The sequence below is a fragment of the Panthera leo genome, chromosome A1, assembly GCF_018350215.1.
Source record: "Panthera leo isolate Ple1 chromosome A1, P.leo_Ple1_pat1.1, whole genome shotgun sequence".
Classification (NCBI taxonomy): domain Eukaryota; kingdom Metazoa; phylum Chordata; class Mammalia; order Carnivora; family Felidae; genus Panthera; species Panthera leo.
Window position 1 is genome coordinate 181,009,871 of NC_056679.1, and position 16,841 is coordinate 181,026,711.

The 16,841-nt window shown below is 37.1% G+C and overlaps 1 protein-coding gene across 2 annotated transcripts in view; it reads right to left on the reverse strand.

Moving 5' to 3' along the window:
* Positions 1 to 16,841, reverse strand: part of TENM2 (teneurin transmembrane protein 2) — a 938,525-nt gene that overhangs the window by 603,540 nt on the left and 318,144 nt on the right. The gene's annotated exons all lie outside the window — the stretch shown is intronic.

Sequence of the window (16,841 nt, forward strand, 5' to 3'; positions counted from 1 at the left end):
TAAGATTTAAGTATACAAACATATAGAGCCTTAAGCACATTCCATAGATATAATGTGGGTTATCTTATTTAACCTCACAAGAACCCTAGGTGGTAAGGACTATTAACGTCCTCATTTTACAGATGAAAAGACTGAGGCTGGCAGAAGTTAGGAAATTCACCCAAGGGCATTCATCTAGAAAGTGGTACACCAGAATTTAAATCTAGGGCTCTCTTTCTCAATCAATCTCTCTTTTTCATTTCTTTTAGAAGTGAAAGATTTAACACTAAACCATTTAGCCCGGTTCAACATTTTGTTCTACCCCTTTTACGCTATAAGACGTTGAATGTGTAAGCTCAACTCTTCTAACATAGAAAGGAGTGATGATAATAGGATTTACTTCATTAATGTTTTTCAGAGTTAATACAGTAGAGTACTCGACTTGTGCTAAGTGCTTAATAAATATGAAAATTATCCACATCAGGACTTTATGCAAAGCTCTATGTCTGACTCAACTGTGAAGATCCAATGGCAGAAGCTTCTTTTAGATGGTTGCCAATATATTTGGAACACAACACAAGCAATGCACAGTTAAAAAGTCAACGAGGAATACCAGGGTGTAAGAGTAAATGGTCAACTGCAGAATATTAACAATAACACTGAGTAAAAGGCTTTTTCTATCCTTATTTAATTCCTACCATGTTCCTACAAAGTAGGAACTCAGGCCAGAGAGGTTATTTGTTTCAAGATTGTATAATTAGCAAGTAGTGGAAGCAAAATTTAAGCTGAGGTCAGTTCACTCTAAAGCCTCCATTTTTTATGCCATACTGCTTCCTTTCTACTGACATAGAAACTCAGGGATGGAGGGAATCAGCTTGTATGAGGAGGACAAGAATGCTGTAGAAAGGAGGAGGTGTTGACTGGGACCTAGAGCATATTTTAAGGAGGTACAACACCATGGCAGTAGAAAAAATGTCAGACCGTGAGCAAGGAAGAAAGAACATACAAGGCATAACCTTATGAGAGAAGAAAATGAACTCCAACATTGAAAATGTAAGGAAAAATAGACCAAGAAGAACTGTAAATGTTCAACTTCAGCTTTCGGGTCACCTCTACAAGTAATGGAAACAAGTGAGATTTTTCAGTAGGGCACTGAAAAGAAGACAACAATGTCTTTGGAAACAATCCATATGACAGGAATATGCAATATAAAGAAGGAGAAGTCACTTCAGAAGTTGGTGAAGAAAACAACAAAAAAAGAGGAATGAAGACCAGAAGTCAGAACTGAAAGATAAATACAGATGAGTTACTGAGAGTCAGGTTCCAAGTAGGCTAGGCAGCCTTATGAGGGCTAGGGCTGTGTGTTAAACTTTTTCTAAAGCGTGGGCGGAGAAACTTGACATGTAACTTGACTGCTTTTCAACTGCAAAGTTCTCTATAGATACATGGCATTCTTGTGAGCATCCTTATTTTGTGTAAACCTATAGACACTTTATTTTTGGCATCTTATTCAAAATAATGTGGAACTCTCTAGACATGTGTAGCATAGTTTAAAGTAATAGGGGTAGAGTTGGAGCAAGGATGAGTTTCTGGTCTTGAGGAATCAAAGCCTTATAAGGGCTTACTGGGACATATCAAATATACATCCTGAGGATATTGAGGTTGTTAGGAAAATGGTTGTTAGAATCATTGTTTTTTTCCACAGCATAATACCAACAGGTGAACTCCAACATTTGGTCTCTACATTGATAATAGGACTCCACAATCTCCTTTTCAAAGGAAACTCATATACTGAATAATCAGAGTCCAGATGAAATCCAGTTAATAGCTGAAATTGCTGTTTTCTTTAGTGTGTTGCCTTATCTCTTTTTAACAAGCCTTACTTACTAGGGTAATTGCACTGAATTCAATCCATTATCTATGGATTAATTCATTAGGGTGGTTTAAACTTTGGGGAAATGGATGGGTTTTAACAGCCCTCCCCTCAATTCCACAAATTGACACTGTAAAACAAGTCTGTGCCATTTTTATGGAGGTTCCAATTCATGAAATAAAAATCAATGAAGACATTTCCTTTCCAAGCTCTCATGTCATTGTTATGCTCCCTTGGTTGCATGGAAAGCCTTTGGGTAAAAGGAGGACAACTCTAATCAGAAAGAGAGTCATTGTCTTCAGAAAGCGTGAACAATGCATTTCTGGGCCAGTGCCCTTACCACTGTGACGGCCCCTTGTGTTACTGCCTTCGGGAACAAAGCTACAGAACCAGATAGTCATTGTCAGTCAGGGGGCTGGTATGGGGAAAGTACCTAGAAACCAGGATTAATCTTTGTCTGAAAGCAAAATAAGGGTGATTATCATGAGAGTGTCAATGATTTCCTTTTTTCTTGATGTGGTCCTTTGCAAGTGATTTTAGTTGGTGAATAGATTTGGTTAAGTATGGCAGTGGTTCCCAAACACTGCTCTTATGGGCTATATCAGAGTCACCTAGAGCTTTAAAAAAACAATAACAATTCTCAGGGCTCTATGAGAAAGAACTTATGATTTAGTAGATCTGGGCTCATGGCCAGGAATCTTTATTTTTAAAAAGCTTCAGGTGAGTCATATATGCAAAATCTATGTTTATAAACCACTGACCTAGACGTGTTTTCTATTAAAAAAAACAGCCACTTAGTCAAATTGGTAGGTAAGACTAGAATTGTTTTATATATGACATCAGTAAATGGTTTTAATTTTATTAAACAAATCAACCATATCAGAAGCCATGCCAGAAATACACAGCATAAAAACCACATAATATTGCCCAACCTGAGACCATTCTGTGTACCTGGAAGAAACTTGTGTCCCACACTGAACTTCTGATCACATTTTGAGACCAGTAAAGAAAAAAATACTGACAATCTACCAATTTGTGGTATATATTATAAAAGTTAAAAATTGCAGGAATGTGATGTGATAGTTTTAAAATGTGTTCACAAGGGTGCCTGGGTGGCTCAGTCAGTTCAGCATATGACTCTTGATTTCGGCTCAGGTCATGATCTCCTGGTTTATGGGATTGAGCGCTGCATTGGGCTCCATGCTGACAGCACTGAGACTGCTTGGGATTCTCTCTGCCCCTCCCCCACTCATTCTCAATCTCTCTCTCTCTCTCTCGAAATAAGTACATAAACTTCAAAAAATAAAATATGTTCACAAACTCTTTGACACTTTTTTCTTCTGAAGGCAGAGCCTAATCTTTCTCCCTTTGACTGTGGGCTAGATTTAGTGATTCCCTTCTAATGAACAGAAAAGGGCAGAAATAACACCAAGTCCCAAAGATGGGTCATAAAAGACATTTCTCCTTTTTCTCTTTTGAATCTCCTACTTTGAGGGAAGCAAGCTGCCATGTTATGAGAACATTCAAGCAACTTGTGGAGGAACCCCAGCTGGGGAAGAACTTGGGCCTCCTACCAGCCATGTGAATAAGCTACCTAGGAAACAGATCCTCTGGCTCCAGAAAACCCTTCAGATGATACAGTTGGTGCACAAATCTTGACTGTAACTTCATGAGAGGTCTTAAACCAGGGCTGCCTTATTAATCCACTACCAAATTTCTGACCCACAAAACTAAGAGCATTATTAAATACTTATTATTGTTTAAAGCCATTAAGTGGTGGGATAATTCGTTACATAGCAGTAGATAACTGATAGACCTGTGAAGACTTTCCTCGTGTAACTTACATTTGTTTTTACCTCCACCCTTATGTGTTTCTTTTCTGAGATACACAGACCCATAAAAAATTATCACATATACACCAGTAAATATTTCATAATTCATAAGCTTTGTTGTAAGTACAGTCCCTAAAATAACTGTATAAGTAATAATTAAATAATAAAATTTTGGATGGCATCAGCAAGGTGGTATATGATAATAAAACAGTTAAGGTAAACATGAGCTAAAACATAAATCTGAATACTAGGGGGGCAGATTTTAATTAGGTAATGGTTCTTGTAATTTACAAAGCCACATCATAGCAGATTAAACATTGGGAACAACAGGCGGCTGCAGTAGGCAATGTGAAAAATCTTAGCCCTAGCTTTGCCAATATTTTGCAAAGAGCAAATTAGGAAGAGCAGAGGCTAGGATTAGAACACAGGTGAGGAGGAGGAATGCCAGAATTCAGAACCTCTACTCACCGCAAAAGGAATGTGAAAGTTCTCTGTTTTTGGTAAACCAGCCATGATTCAAAGTAGTGATTTGCTAAATGAGGTTGCAAGGAATGGAACACTGACAATCAGCAAATAGTTAAGAGGGGAACAGTTCCTTCGTGAAGCAGGATGAGTGTAAATGCAAGAAGCAACCTTGTTTATAGCTCTCGGTATTATGTTATGTATCTGCAGATAAACACTTCAGCTAAGTGTTTGGTACCAAGATTATAGAATGTATTTTGTCATTCCCAACAAATTTTCTTGTAACGAAGTCCTAAGTTAAAAGATGCCATCAGCTGTTGTTAAAGAAATGTTCCTGAATCTCAAAGTCTCAGTGGGCAGAGTCAAATATCTGAGGCCCATGACAGTCTTTTAAACTGGATGAGTACCTTGTTACATCAGGATTTTGTCTTTAGAGAGTTTAAGTAGTACCTAAGTTAAATAGTAAATATTGGCAAATAAAACAGGCAACCACCTAACTTTTAAATAATTATTGAAATCTCCCAAAGGAGATAGACTTTATTTGGCTATAATTGGGAAAAAAAAAGAAAGAAACAAAACCAAACAGTCAGCTGCTCCCCTAGCATCCCCACTTAACAACACACACACACACACACATACACACACACACACACACACACAACCAAAACCTGCATAACCAACATACAACTAGTGTACCCAACTCATAGATGCACACAGAACCAGCACACACACCATTGACACATATTAACACAATCAACACACACACACACACACACACACACACACACACACACACACACACAGACACTCTTCCCAAAACTTAGTAGCTGCACAAGCAGGGAAAAAGATGGAGGTGGGAGAAAAAGATCAAGGCCTGAGTCAGTTTTGCCAGGATTCCTTCAGAAGCCAATGCCTGAAACGACCAGTTGTGAGGCAATTGTGAATGGTGGGGAGTGTGCTCACCTAACGCATTCAAATTCAATTGAAAAAATCACTGTACTGGCTAAAATCCTGTTGGCCACAATGTAGCCTGCAGACTGCCAGATTGCAATAATGTCAGGTTTGGTGGCAAACACAGGGTTAAGGAGGAAGTTAAAATTGCATTGGCTAAGTGGACTGGAGGTGCTGAAAGCAAATCTGAAAGAGGGTAAAAAGAAAATTCTCATGCTTTTTTGAAATGATAAAGAGAAATCAGAGAAGCTGGGAAAAGGGGATTCACTCATTCCCGGTAATTTTGTGTAGAAATCACATCATTAAATAAAACCAGACAACAAAAATAATAATAGGTGGAACTTGGTACTGGAAAGTGAAAGAAATACTATTTTTTCAGGGGTGGATGAGAGGACTTGACTAAATGATCTACATTCAAAGCACTTGGCTCAGAAACAAGAAATGGAAGCCCTATTTCTTGGGCTAGGAACCTCAAAGCAAATTTCACCCTTTTGCCATCTTGGGCAGTGCCTTACAGTGTCATTTTATTCTACTTTATTTTTTGGACAGGATTTTAAGAGAATTTTGTTTAAAAAAGATCATCCGTTTTTTTTTTTTTTTTTTTGGTTTGTTTCCCCTGCCACAAGTACAAACAATGGTATATTTTGTTTGGAAACAGCAGCAAGAGAAATGGATTGATGACATGTGCAGCTTTGACAAGACAGTGAAAGAGTGGAATATCATAAAAGAGCAAACAAAACAAAAACCCTAAAGATGAAATGAAGGAATTTCCATCCTCCCGACCTCCTCTTTGGCTGTTTGGAATGGAATACACATACAGCAAAAATAGCTCTGAAGCCATGTCCCTCCTCCTGGCTGAGGGTCTGTCATTTTCATCCTTGGAAACACTACTTTTAGCAATTGCCATGTCTCCAGTGTTTGAAGGATTTTCAAAAACACAATGTACTTGGAGAAGGAACAATTCCTTCTCACTTGAACTGTGTGGTATGGCTTAATCTTAGTGCTGAATCTTTTCCTCTGCGATCTTCCTAACAACTGAATAGGGGAAAGCGAGGACCCTACATCTTCGCCAACATGAGGATAGAACTTCTCAAAGGTAGAAGTTTACTATGAATCACAACCTATTGTTTTATTGTTATCTAATTTGTTTTCTTTTAAAGATTAGTTCATCAAGGCAATATGCATTTTTAACACATGGCTTTCTTTATGTCACTAGTTTTTTTTTAATCTTTTTTTACATTTTTATTTATTTTTGAGAGACAGAGAGACAGAGCACAAGTGGGGGAGGGGCAGAGAGAGAACAAGACACAGAATCCAAAGCAGGCTCCAGGCTCTGAGCTGTCAGCACAGAGCCTGATGTGGGACTCAAACTCACTAACCATGAGATCATGACCTGAGCCGAAGTTGGACGTTTAACCCACTGAGCCACCCAGGTGCCACTATATCACTCTGGTTTTAGGCAGGGTTTTGAGTTCTGACCTCTTGAATTTTACACGTTGGCTGGGATGGACTGCCTAAAGGGGTTGTTTCTTGTAACATGTCTTTCTCAGCTAAGCTCAAGTTTGCTTTTTGATAATAAAAACCAAGTAAATGGAAGAGAACAGAGGTAGAAATACAATTAATTTCTCAATTTCGTTCATTTTGCTTGAATTAATAAAGATAAATTGTAAGTATGTTAAAAATTGACACACTTATGTAATCTTATTAAGCTCCAGTATATATAATAGTGTAAACACATGCAGCTGTCAGCAGGAATCTCTCATAAATATACACACATATTAGCTTAACTATTTTTGCTTCTGAGAATTTTACAATATAGTAGGAACATCTTGGAAAAATGAAAAGGAGGCCAATTTTCAAATTTCCTCTCCATTACAATTACTTGAGAGCTTGTTGAAAATGCTGCATAAGAATTCCAGTCTCGGAAAGCCTGAATTCATAAGCCTGGAGTGAGGCCTTGGAATCTTCATTTAAACACAACTCTCTACATGACTTTCGTGCAGGTGGGCCATGGCCACACTTTGACAACACTCTAGCTCACTTATTCAAAAATATGTGTCCTATGCTAGGTGCCCAGGGATGCAAAAAATGAATGAGGCAGAGCCTTTACTCCATGAGTTCACAGGGTAGCATTGGCAGTGGCACACAACTACTTGTGTTTATTTGACTGCTCCATTTCTACACTTAGTCAAGGGGGAGGACACTGGTGAAGTTCTTGTTCTCTTAGGAAGATTACAGGCAGTGAAGCAATCAATGGCTCTGAATTTATATCCTTACCATGGTGTAGAAGGTCTGAAATGATCTGGCCCCTGCTTACCTATGCCTGTATCTCTCAACATTGTCCCCACTCCACTGGTCTTCTCACCTTGGTGTTTGTGAATGTGGCCTACTCTCCCCAAGATCTCTCCAGTGCTTTCTTTCAGTCATTAATGTCTCAGTTCAAACATCACCACCCCTACATAGCTTTCTCTGACAACCCAAACTAAAGCGACAATAGATGACATCCTCCAAAGTCATCATCTGGTTTTATTTTCATCACAGAAAGTATTATTGAAAATGATTTTCCTCACTCATTTAAGTAATTATTGCCAGGGCCTCCCAGTAAAATGCACTGAGATCTTGTATTTTTTCCCACGCTGTAGACATTTCTCCTAGAACAATATGTAGCACATATAGTACTTAATAAATACTTGCTGAGTCAACGAGTGCAAGAATAAATGAACATCCCATCTTTTCCATCCTGTCTCTCTTCTTACTTCTTAGTATTGATATGAAGATCAGCAAAAAAAAAAAAAAAAAAAAAAAAAAAAAAAAAAAAAAAAAAAAAACGGATGTGTAAGGGACTTGAAAATCGAAAGCAGTCATAAATGCAAACCATTCTCACACCACTATTATTATTAATTATTCAGAGCCAGTTGTGAATTGAGACATTATCTTCTTTATGAGAAGCCAAGGGATTCTTTAGAGCTAACTAAGGGTCAGGAAAAGTGGAGGATGGGGAAGACAGAAAAACAACTTGGGATGTGGAGGTAGACCAGAACTCTAAATTTCTCTCAGAATCAGAGATAAATAAAACATTCTTCTCTCAAGATTGCTTCTCTTAAGAACTGAAAGAGGAGAGAAGGGTTGCAAGTGTAGCAATGGCAGCCCTTTCATTTACAAATATCAACATTTCAAGTGAGGGAAAGCTGAATTAATACATGTCCTCAAAGGTACAGCTTTTTCATAGCACAATCTCAGCTCGGTTGTGAAGAAAAAAACAAAACACATAAAGGTTGTATCAAACATGGTTTGAGATAGATTATTTAAATCCACAGTATTATTAAAAAGGAAGATGCACAATCTCAACCTATTCACAAGTTGAAAAAAATAATGGACTGTGAAGAAGTCTTTGGCCGAAGAGTCACACATTTAAAAAAATGTCTTTCAGTAAATTATGATTCAAGAGGGAATCAAAAGCTACCACAGATTTACTGAAAGGGGTTAGCTTGAGGCTTGCTTCTAAGGAACATATGAATTGTTCTGATTTCTCTAAGTGCTCCCCACAGCTGTGCCCTGTCCTCTTGGTTTAAACCGATTATCATTATTACAGAGATACTCTCCTAATTGCACGTACCATCATCAGATCTAATAGCAGGTCTGAATTAGGCTGCAGCTGTTTAGGCTGCCCCGCATAACCAGCCACCCGGCTGACTGTTGACCTCTGAGAAGGTTAACAGGCATTTATTGACTCTTCACATTTAACACAACCCTACTCTTAAAATACATACATATATTCATTATTAATCACACTTTACTTCTAATCATCCCAAAGAGATTTCCTCTGGTTCTACAAGTATAACCTCCTGATCAGTATGGTCCACATTAGCAGGGGTGGGAAAGAGTTACATGACTTGGAGTTTTGTCCATCACCACAAAGCTGTCAGTCCTGCTAATTTTTGAAAAAAATAGAAATGATAGGGAAAGGCCATGAAATGTCAATGGAAGGAATAGCAAAGGAGGAGGAAGCAGTTTTACCAAATGCTTGAGTCCAAGAAAAGCAATGAGACAAAAAAATAAGCAACGGTTTGCTTGATTTTATTCTATTGAAAACATTACACTCATTAAATATATCTTTTATATTACTAGGGCCTGTGCTTTGCTGCTAAACACTTCATACATATAATTTAATTGAATCCACAGAACAACTGTGAGAGTCAGTATTTTGTGTCTCCATTTTACAGACCAGAAAACATAGGCTCTGAATGCTAAATAACTCATCTAAAATCATAAAGTTGGTAAGTAGTAGCAGGAAGGTCTCATCTACAGCAGCTTTTTCCAGAGCCAGTGCCCTTATGCCCCCTCTAATGGTATAATACCCATCTTACAGTTCAGTTTCACAGATGATGAAATATGTCTTGTCTAAAGAAATTCTATATCTTGTTTAAAGAAAGAATGCCAGGTTTTGGCAAAGATTAGAAGTCAGTGCACTTGGTAGTGAGGAAAGATAAATTATTTATTTCCAAATGCAAAAAGGTAGCAGACTAAGGCAGCTATTTGCTTTCAGCTATGCACAAGTTCTTTGGGTTTGTTATTGGTGACACAATACTGACTTGTACAGTGTCAAAAAGAAACACATGGAACTAACTTCCAAATAATTTTACAATAGAAAAATAAAGCAAACCAAAATTGGATTTCTAAAGTTTCCTGAAACACTAGAAGATCCAGAATACTGGGCACATTCATAGGTGGCTATCTCACGAGATCAGAGAAGTGAGGACCTCTAGAAATGGGATGTATATTTCCCAGTTTGCTCTGGTGATAACCACATCTGTCTTTTAAAAATGGGATACTTGCTACTAAAAGACTATCTTCATTTATTTACCTGATTGGCCTAGCTCCATCTCTCCAAAGGCAGGTGTCTGGGACAACTACTATGCTTTGCTACGGTTATGTTATGCCCAGACAAAATGAACTTATAAGGAGAATAATAAATAGCTTCCATTCTTCACAGACATTGAGTGAGTTCTGACGTGCAGCAAAGCGAATGATGCTTACCATGGTTGCACATTACAATCACCATGAATGTTAACAAAATGTTCACCCAGATGAATTAAATAAGCAGGTCCAAGAGGATGTCTTCAGATGATTCTAATACATCTCCAGGACTGATAACCACTCACCATCTAAGCACAAGGGCACTAGTATCAAAGGGTGACCATATAAAGTCCTCTGCAGTCAGGCTCACAAGGGCACTAGTATCAAAGGGTGACCATATAGGTCTTCTGCAGTCAGGCTTCCTTGGTTCAAATCCCATCTCTGCCACTCACAAGCCAATTGTGGGTGACTCTGGACAAGATATTTTACTAACATCTCAGCTAGTAATGGCTTAAAATTAAAGTGAGAGAATGCACATAAAGTGCTTAGAATACTAATCACTCGATAAATGATAACCATTATCACTATCATATGTTGCTGATAGCATTGATTCCCATTTGAGGGACAGGTAATTAGTGGTAAGTTTCGTCACAGTCCTCCTAAATTAGGAATCACTTCAAGACCTCCAATGCCAAACCTAGCACCTCAGTGAAACAATGACAATTAATAAGTGATCTCAGAATCTGAGTCCATTACAAGGAACTCCAAAGAACAGATGGCTCAGCAGGAACTGAATCCTATCTTTCTAAGTACAAAAAACTCACATATGAACAAAGTTAATTAATTAACTTATTCTTTCATTCAGAGTATACACAGAGTGTTTACTGTGTGGCAAGCATTGTGCTAGCATGCAGCTCTTTTCTCACCCAAGCATCATTCCGAGATTATTTTGCCTTTAGAATATTCAACAAATACATTGGGAATATCATCTCCAAAGCTACCTTTAGGCTCTGGGGCTAGAAAGACCATTTAGATGTGGACATATGGACCCTCCACTAAGGGATACTAGAGTTTAGTGGGACGAAACTACACGTAATGTACCCAGAGGTAGAAGAAGAGAATTATGAGTATATAAAAGGTAGGTGATATCTGAATGTTGGCGATTAAAACAAAATCAATTTGATACAGATCAAGTACGGATCAATATTTGTTGGTAGCAGTTTAGAAATTGATAGACTAAAATTACACATTAATTTTTTTAAAAAAATTATTTTGATATAATTTAAGATCCACAAGAAGTTGCAAAAATAGTACAAGAAATTCCTATGAAGCCTTTGCCCAGATTTCTCCAGTGACATCTTATATAACTATAGCACATTATCAAAACCAGGAAACTGACACTGGTACAATATTATTAAGTAAACCATACACCTTATTCAAATTTCACCAGTTTTTACATGTATTCGTGTGTGTGTGTGTGTGTTTGTGTGTGTGTGTGTGTATAATTCTATGAAATTTTATCATAAGCCTATACAGTAATTTAAAAATGCATACAAAACATGTAAGCAATAGCATCTCAAAGTGATGCAATTTAAAGGGAGGGAACCCAACAATTAATTAGAACTAGGGCAATTAAATTAAAATTAAATTTTTGTACTGGAAAAACAAAAGGAAACACTATTGTTTTCAACACAGCAACTCTGTTCCAACTGAAGTTCAAAGAAATACTTGCATATTATTTATAACAGATTATACAAAAAGCTTTAAATGCAGAGGGCATTTGTACAGGCACAAGGGGCAGAGGTACATATGCAAAATGCAAAACCAGATAATCATCCTGGAAGGTTTCCCAAAGAACAAATGTTACATCTAAGTCAGAAGGATAAGAAACCTACATTCTCAAATAATTCAGGTGTGGAAGTAAACTAAAAAAAACCAAAAATACCAAATGTACTTGGAGAAATTCTCAACTCATATAAGCATGCATTGTCCTTTTCATATCTGAGTCAACCAAAAGAAGAAGAAGGCAATTTTCCCATGTTTTTCATCATAGCAAAAAGCAACACAGCTCTCCAAACCTTCAGTTCCCTCCTTTCTTCCTTTCCTTCTTCAGAAATGACTTTGAAAAAAAAATTGAAAATATGATTTTTCTAATACCCTGCCAGCCTTTTAAATGAGTGCATACATGCTCATAATTAGAAGTAAGGCATTTGCTATTTTGCATCAGTGGAATTTAAGAAATTAAAAACCAAAAGGGAGTTTTCAGGAACACAGCACAATTGCCTTTTTAATAATAGATTTGGCTCCTTTAATCCATTCTTAATCTAATTAAGACAATGAAAAGCATTGGGCTGCCATCTCAGAAAATGGCAAGGATGCTATAAACAGAGTGCAATAAAGTGATCAGTTCACACCCCATCAAATTTACTCACAGTCTGAATAACTGTTCTTATTTTCTGTGTTTCATTTTTACAAGTTAACAAATGTTTTCATTTGATTTCCATGGCTTCATCTTCCGATCAAGCAAAGGCTGTGGGACTTCTAGTTCTGGGAAGCGTGTCATATCTGTTGAAGCAGCACCCAGTATGTGATTATGGAACCCTACAAATTGAAGCTAACATCTCCAATAAGCAAAGATAATAATTAAGTGGTAAACCTTTGGCATTGAAAACAGCAACGGTGTTATTAATACCCAAATGGGCACAAAAACAAATAGCACTGATGGAATTTAATTAAATCATTTTATGATTGTGTATTCTTCCCAAGCTCAGCTGATTACTCTGGTTATCCTGAGATGAGCATTTAAATCTGAAAGCTAAGATGCTATCTAATGGCCTTTTGTTCAAATATTTCCTAGAGAAAAAAAGGTGATTTTTTTTTAATCAAAAGTAGAAATCGAGTACTAGAGCTGGGCTTTGGTCTCTATTCCCACTACCAGGATAAGAAATCTTAAGGGGATGAAGTTTTAGTCTAACTGAAGAGTTTTGCTTGGCTTTCTTTTTGTTCTTAAGTAATGAGCAACTCTGGGAGAAAAATGGACTGTTTGCTGTTTCCCTTAATCATAATTAAGATAGTTGGACTGTTTATTCAACTACTTACTTTATAACACTAAAGATTCAAAAAAATCCTGCCATGATTCAAGTCTGAGTCTCTCCTCCTACCACTGTCCAAATCTGTGGATGCCAATTGGAAAATCCATCATATTCTGAAATTATAACACAACTGAAGAACTATCACTTGCTCTTTGCTTTTGCAGAAGCAAAATTATAATGAATAATGACAGACAGTGAAGCCCAAATGGATCAAGATGTCTCGATGTCAGGATCAAGGATCTATAACTTGCTAATTACTTTGTTAGAAACAAAACAAAACAAAAACAATCAACCAACCTGGATTCCAAAAGATACTGGCAGCAATTACCCAATCAGTGAGGCTTCATAACGATAGGATCACCTGATGATATTTACTACCTACTAATCTTTAAAGAAGAGCCAGAGAGATAAGCAGATACTTCTAAACATATAGGACAAAAAAAATTGCCCCATTCCATATTATTTGCAGCAACAAGGCAGTACACAATATGTAATAATAAAAATCCTTTTTAGGTGACAAAATGTATATTTCATTCTGAAATGAGATAAAGTTGTATAGAATGTTTATGAGTATTGTCAGAAGCTCTGTGCAGTTCTCATAAATTGTAATTTTACCCTTAGATTCCTCGTTTACATACAGTAACTAATATGAAGAATTCTGAACCCCCACAGCAAGATAAAGGCAGCATTTACTTCCAGTCAGAGCCATCAATGACAATGAAGCACACAGATAAGGAAGATCACCCTCTCACATACTTTATGAGGACTTTATGCTTATTCTATGGGTAAATAAAAGCAAAACGGAGGATGAGGGATGGATGAGCTTTAAGAAGCTGACTGCTATGGGGTATGGTATGCATGAACCATAAGTGGCTTGTCTTAATTCTCCCAGCATTCCCCACTGCTCCTTGTTCATTCTTCCAGATCACATTCCTTAGAGTAGACCACATGATTTTGTTGATCTTGATGTGTTTCTCTCGTCCTCATGAAATCGGAAAACCATAGGCTGGAAAAATCTTTTTAAAATTTTTTTAAAAATTTTTTTTATATTCCACAATCTTTAAATCCAATCCAGTGAATCCAACCTAAAAGTGAATCCTATGAATCTTATGAAGTGAATCCTAGGAATCTAGCCTAGAAATGTTTCCTGCTTCCCAAATATAAATGCAAAAGAATATTTCCTCTCTTGCATGAGTTAATAGACCACACAACTCTACCCTTGTCGTATAACAAGCAAAAGTGGCAGAATAATGTAGGGAAAGTAATCAAGGCATAGAACTGTGGAGGCCTGGGTTCCTGTCCTGTATCATTACCACCTCAGTGCAAAAGATAACCTTAACTTTCTCTCTGGGTGAAGATTTCTGCATATGCAAAAGGTAGAGATCAGAGGAAATCAGAGTAACTAAATGGCCCACAATGGGCCCAAAATGGCCTTCCAGCAAATATTGTTTATCCCACCACAATTTTTATACATTTTTGCATTAGTTAATGACATTCAAAAACTATGAACTTTCTCAAAGAAGTTAGATATGGTGTTGTCACTATAGTTGTCTAACGCTGGCATATCCTTAGATGTATCAGCTGGACTGAGCAGCAGCATATGCCTTCTCAGCTTACTCTGATCATGTCATTTATTTGTCCAGGCAAGAGCAAGAACATATGATGAACTGGGAACCTGAGAACTCTGGACTCCTAACCTCTAAATATTCCTAAAGTTAAAAAAACCCACTAATTTATTATTGGTTGATTTTTAATATTTTTATGCTAAAGCTCAATATAAATAAAAAGAAAACCCACAATAAAAATTCATGATTTTATTTTTTCAGAACAATATAGGGTCTAACATTAGTGATTTCTAGGTAAAAATTTTTTCCACAGTTGAATCATTGAGACGCAGTTAGAAGGTCATCTACTTATTGACATTTTCTTTAAAGCTGTGTTAAAATAGGACACTAACACTCATATATACACACAAAGCTTGGCTTATTTTCTTCTTAAGAGAGAAAAAGGAATAGATCCGAGGACATGTATGTGTTAAAAACTAACTTCCCAGTTTCACCAGGGCATAAACTTGGATTTCTGTGTGTTGGTGCTTGGATTTATGTAGCTTATTTTTCTCAGTGAGTGACAGTGGGCTGGCTTCTGATGTCACAGCATCCAATACTGGTTGATGTAGGTGGGACCTTCAAGTTCAATTACCACCTTTTATAGATGAACAAACTGACCTAAAAGGTGTTGTCAGTTACCTGACTCCCTCTCTCTGCCCCTTCCTACATGGATAACTCTGGACAAAATAGGCAAGTTCCCATTTTCTCATTTGTAATGTCTAGTAATACTAATAACATCCATCTCATAGTGTGGTTGGACAATTAACAGAACATGTACAAAGTACCTCACAGAGTTCTCCTATATAATAATAATGGCTAACATTAATTGAACTAAGATAATCCTCATCATATCCTTTCTATGAGATAAGTAATATAATTATCTTGGTATTATGAATTAGAAAATGAAAACACCTAGACGTCAAGTGACTTGCCTAAAGTCACAGAGTAAGTAGTGGTACCAGCATTACCACCACCAGTGGACTGCCCAGTCTGGCACAGGAACCTGGGCTTTCAACCACTAAGTTCTTTGTGTCATGCTCTTCATACAGCACTGAATAGTTGATAGGTGTTATTCATTTTAATAATGAAATTATTTTTATAACCAGACCTGACTCTTCTATGTCTCTACCTGCTCAGATCTGCCAAAAGGAAATTTTTATTCGTGACCCTTCTGTATTCGCTGTGGTCCAAATTTTGCAATTTTGCACCTAGAGCAAATGTGTCTATTTTTGTTATTGGAAACTCACCAATGGACATTTCCATTTCTGAACAAGAATTTTGAAGATTTTCCAAATGCCACCACTTGGAAAACCTTAGAGTTGAATGCTGCCACACTTGTCATTTGATGGTCTCATGTCATCTAGAAGGTCAGAGAGAAGTCATATATTAAAGTTCCCCTCCAAACATGCCGTATGTCAGGAATGTGCTACATAAATGTAGCATGCTTGTAGTCAATGTATGATAACAGTTTGTCATATACAATTCACTGAGTCCAATTGAAATTAATGAAGGGTGTAAAAATGACAGCTATCTGACATATTTCAAATCTCAATTTGACATTTACAACCTTTTAAAGTTATTTTTAAATGCAGCCGTGTTTAAAATGTATTGAATATATCATATGCCACTAAAACCACTGTTGGATGACTGGGTGTGTAGCCATGGAAATTAACACAGGGCCACATTCCCTGGTCTTAAAAAAAAATCATGCAGTATATCTAGATATAAACAAATAAGGCAAGGTATCTTATGAAAATTAAATAAATGCCACCTTCTACCTATCTGTTTTTGGGTGTGTGTTCATTTCTATGGAAATGTGTGCCTTGAGGGAAACTCTCATACAGGTGGAAATGTGCATGTAGAAGCTTAGCGATGGAGGGAATATAAACAGAGAGCAGTGGACGATGAAGACAGCTCTATTGAGGACAGCACAGTGCAGGTGTGAGTGGTGTGGGAGGGATGCAAAAGAAATTAGCAATGCTAGATTTTGAGAACTTGTGCTCCAGTCCTGGCTCCAACGATAACTCATGAATTCCGACCTTGGACATGGCAGTGAGACTTCCTTGTTTATTTGTAAAAGAAGCACTTCAACAAACTCATGGGGTGTAAATCCTGATCAATTGAGGTAAATGTGTATGAAATTGCTCAGGGTATCTAGAATATGATGCAAATGTATCATTCAATCTAC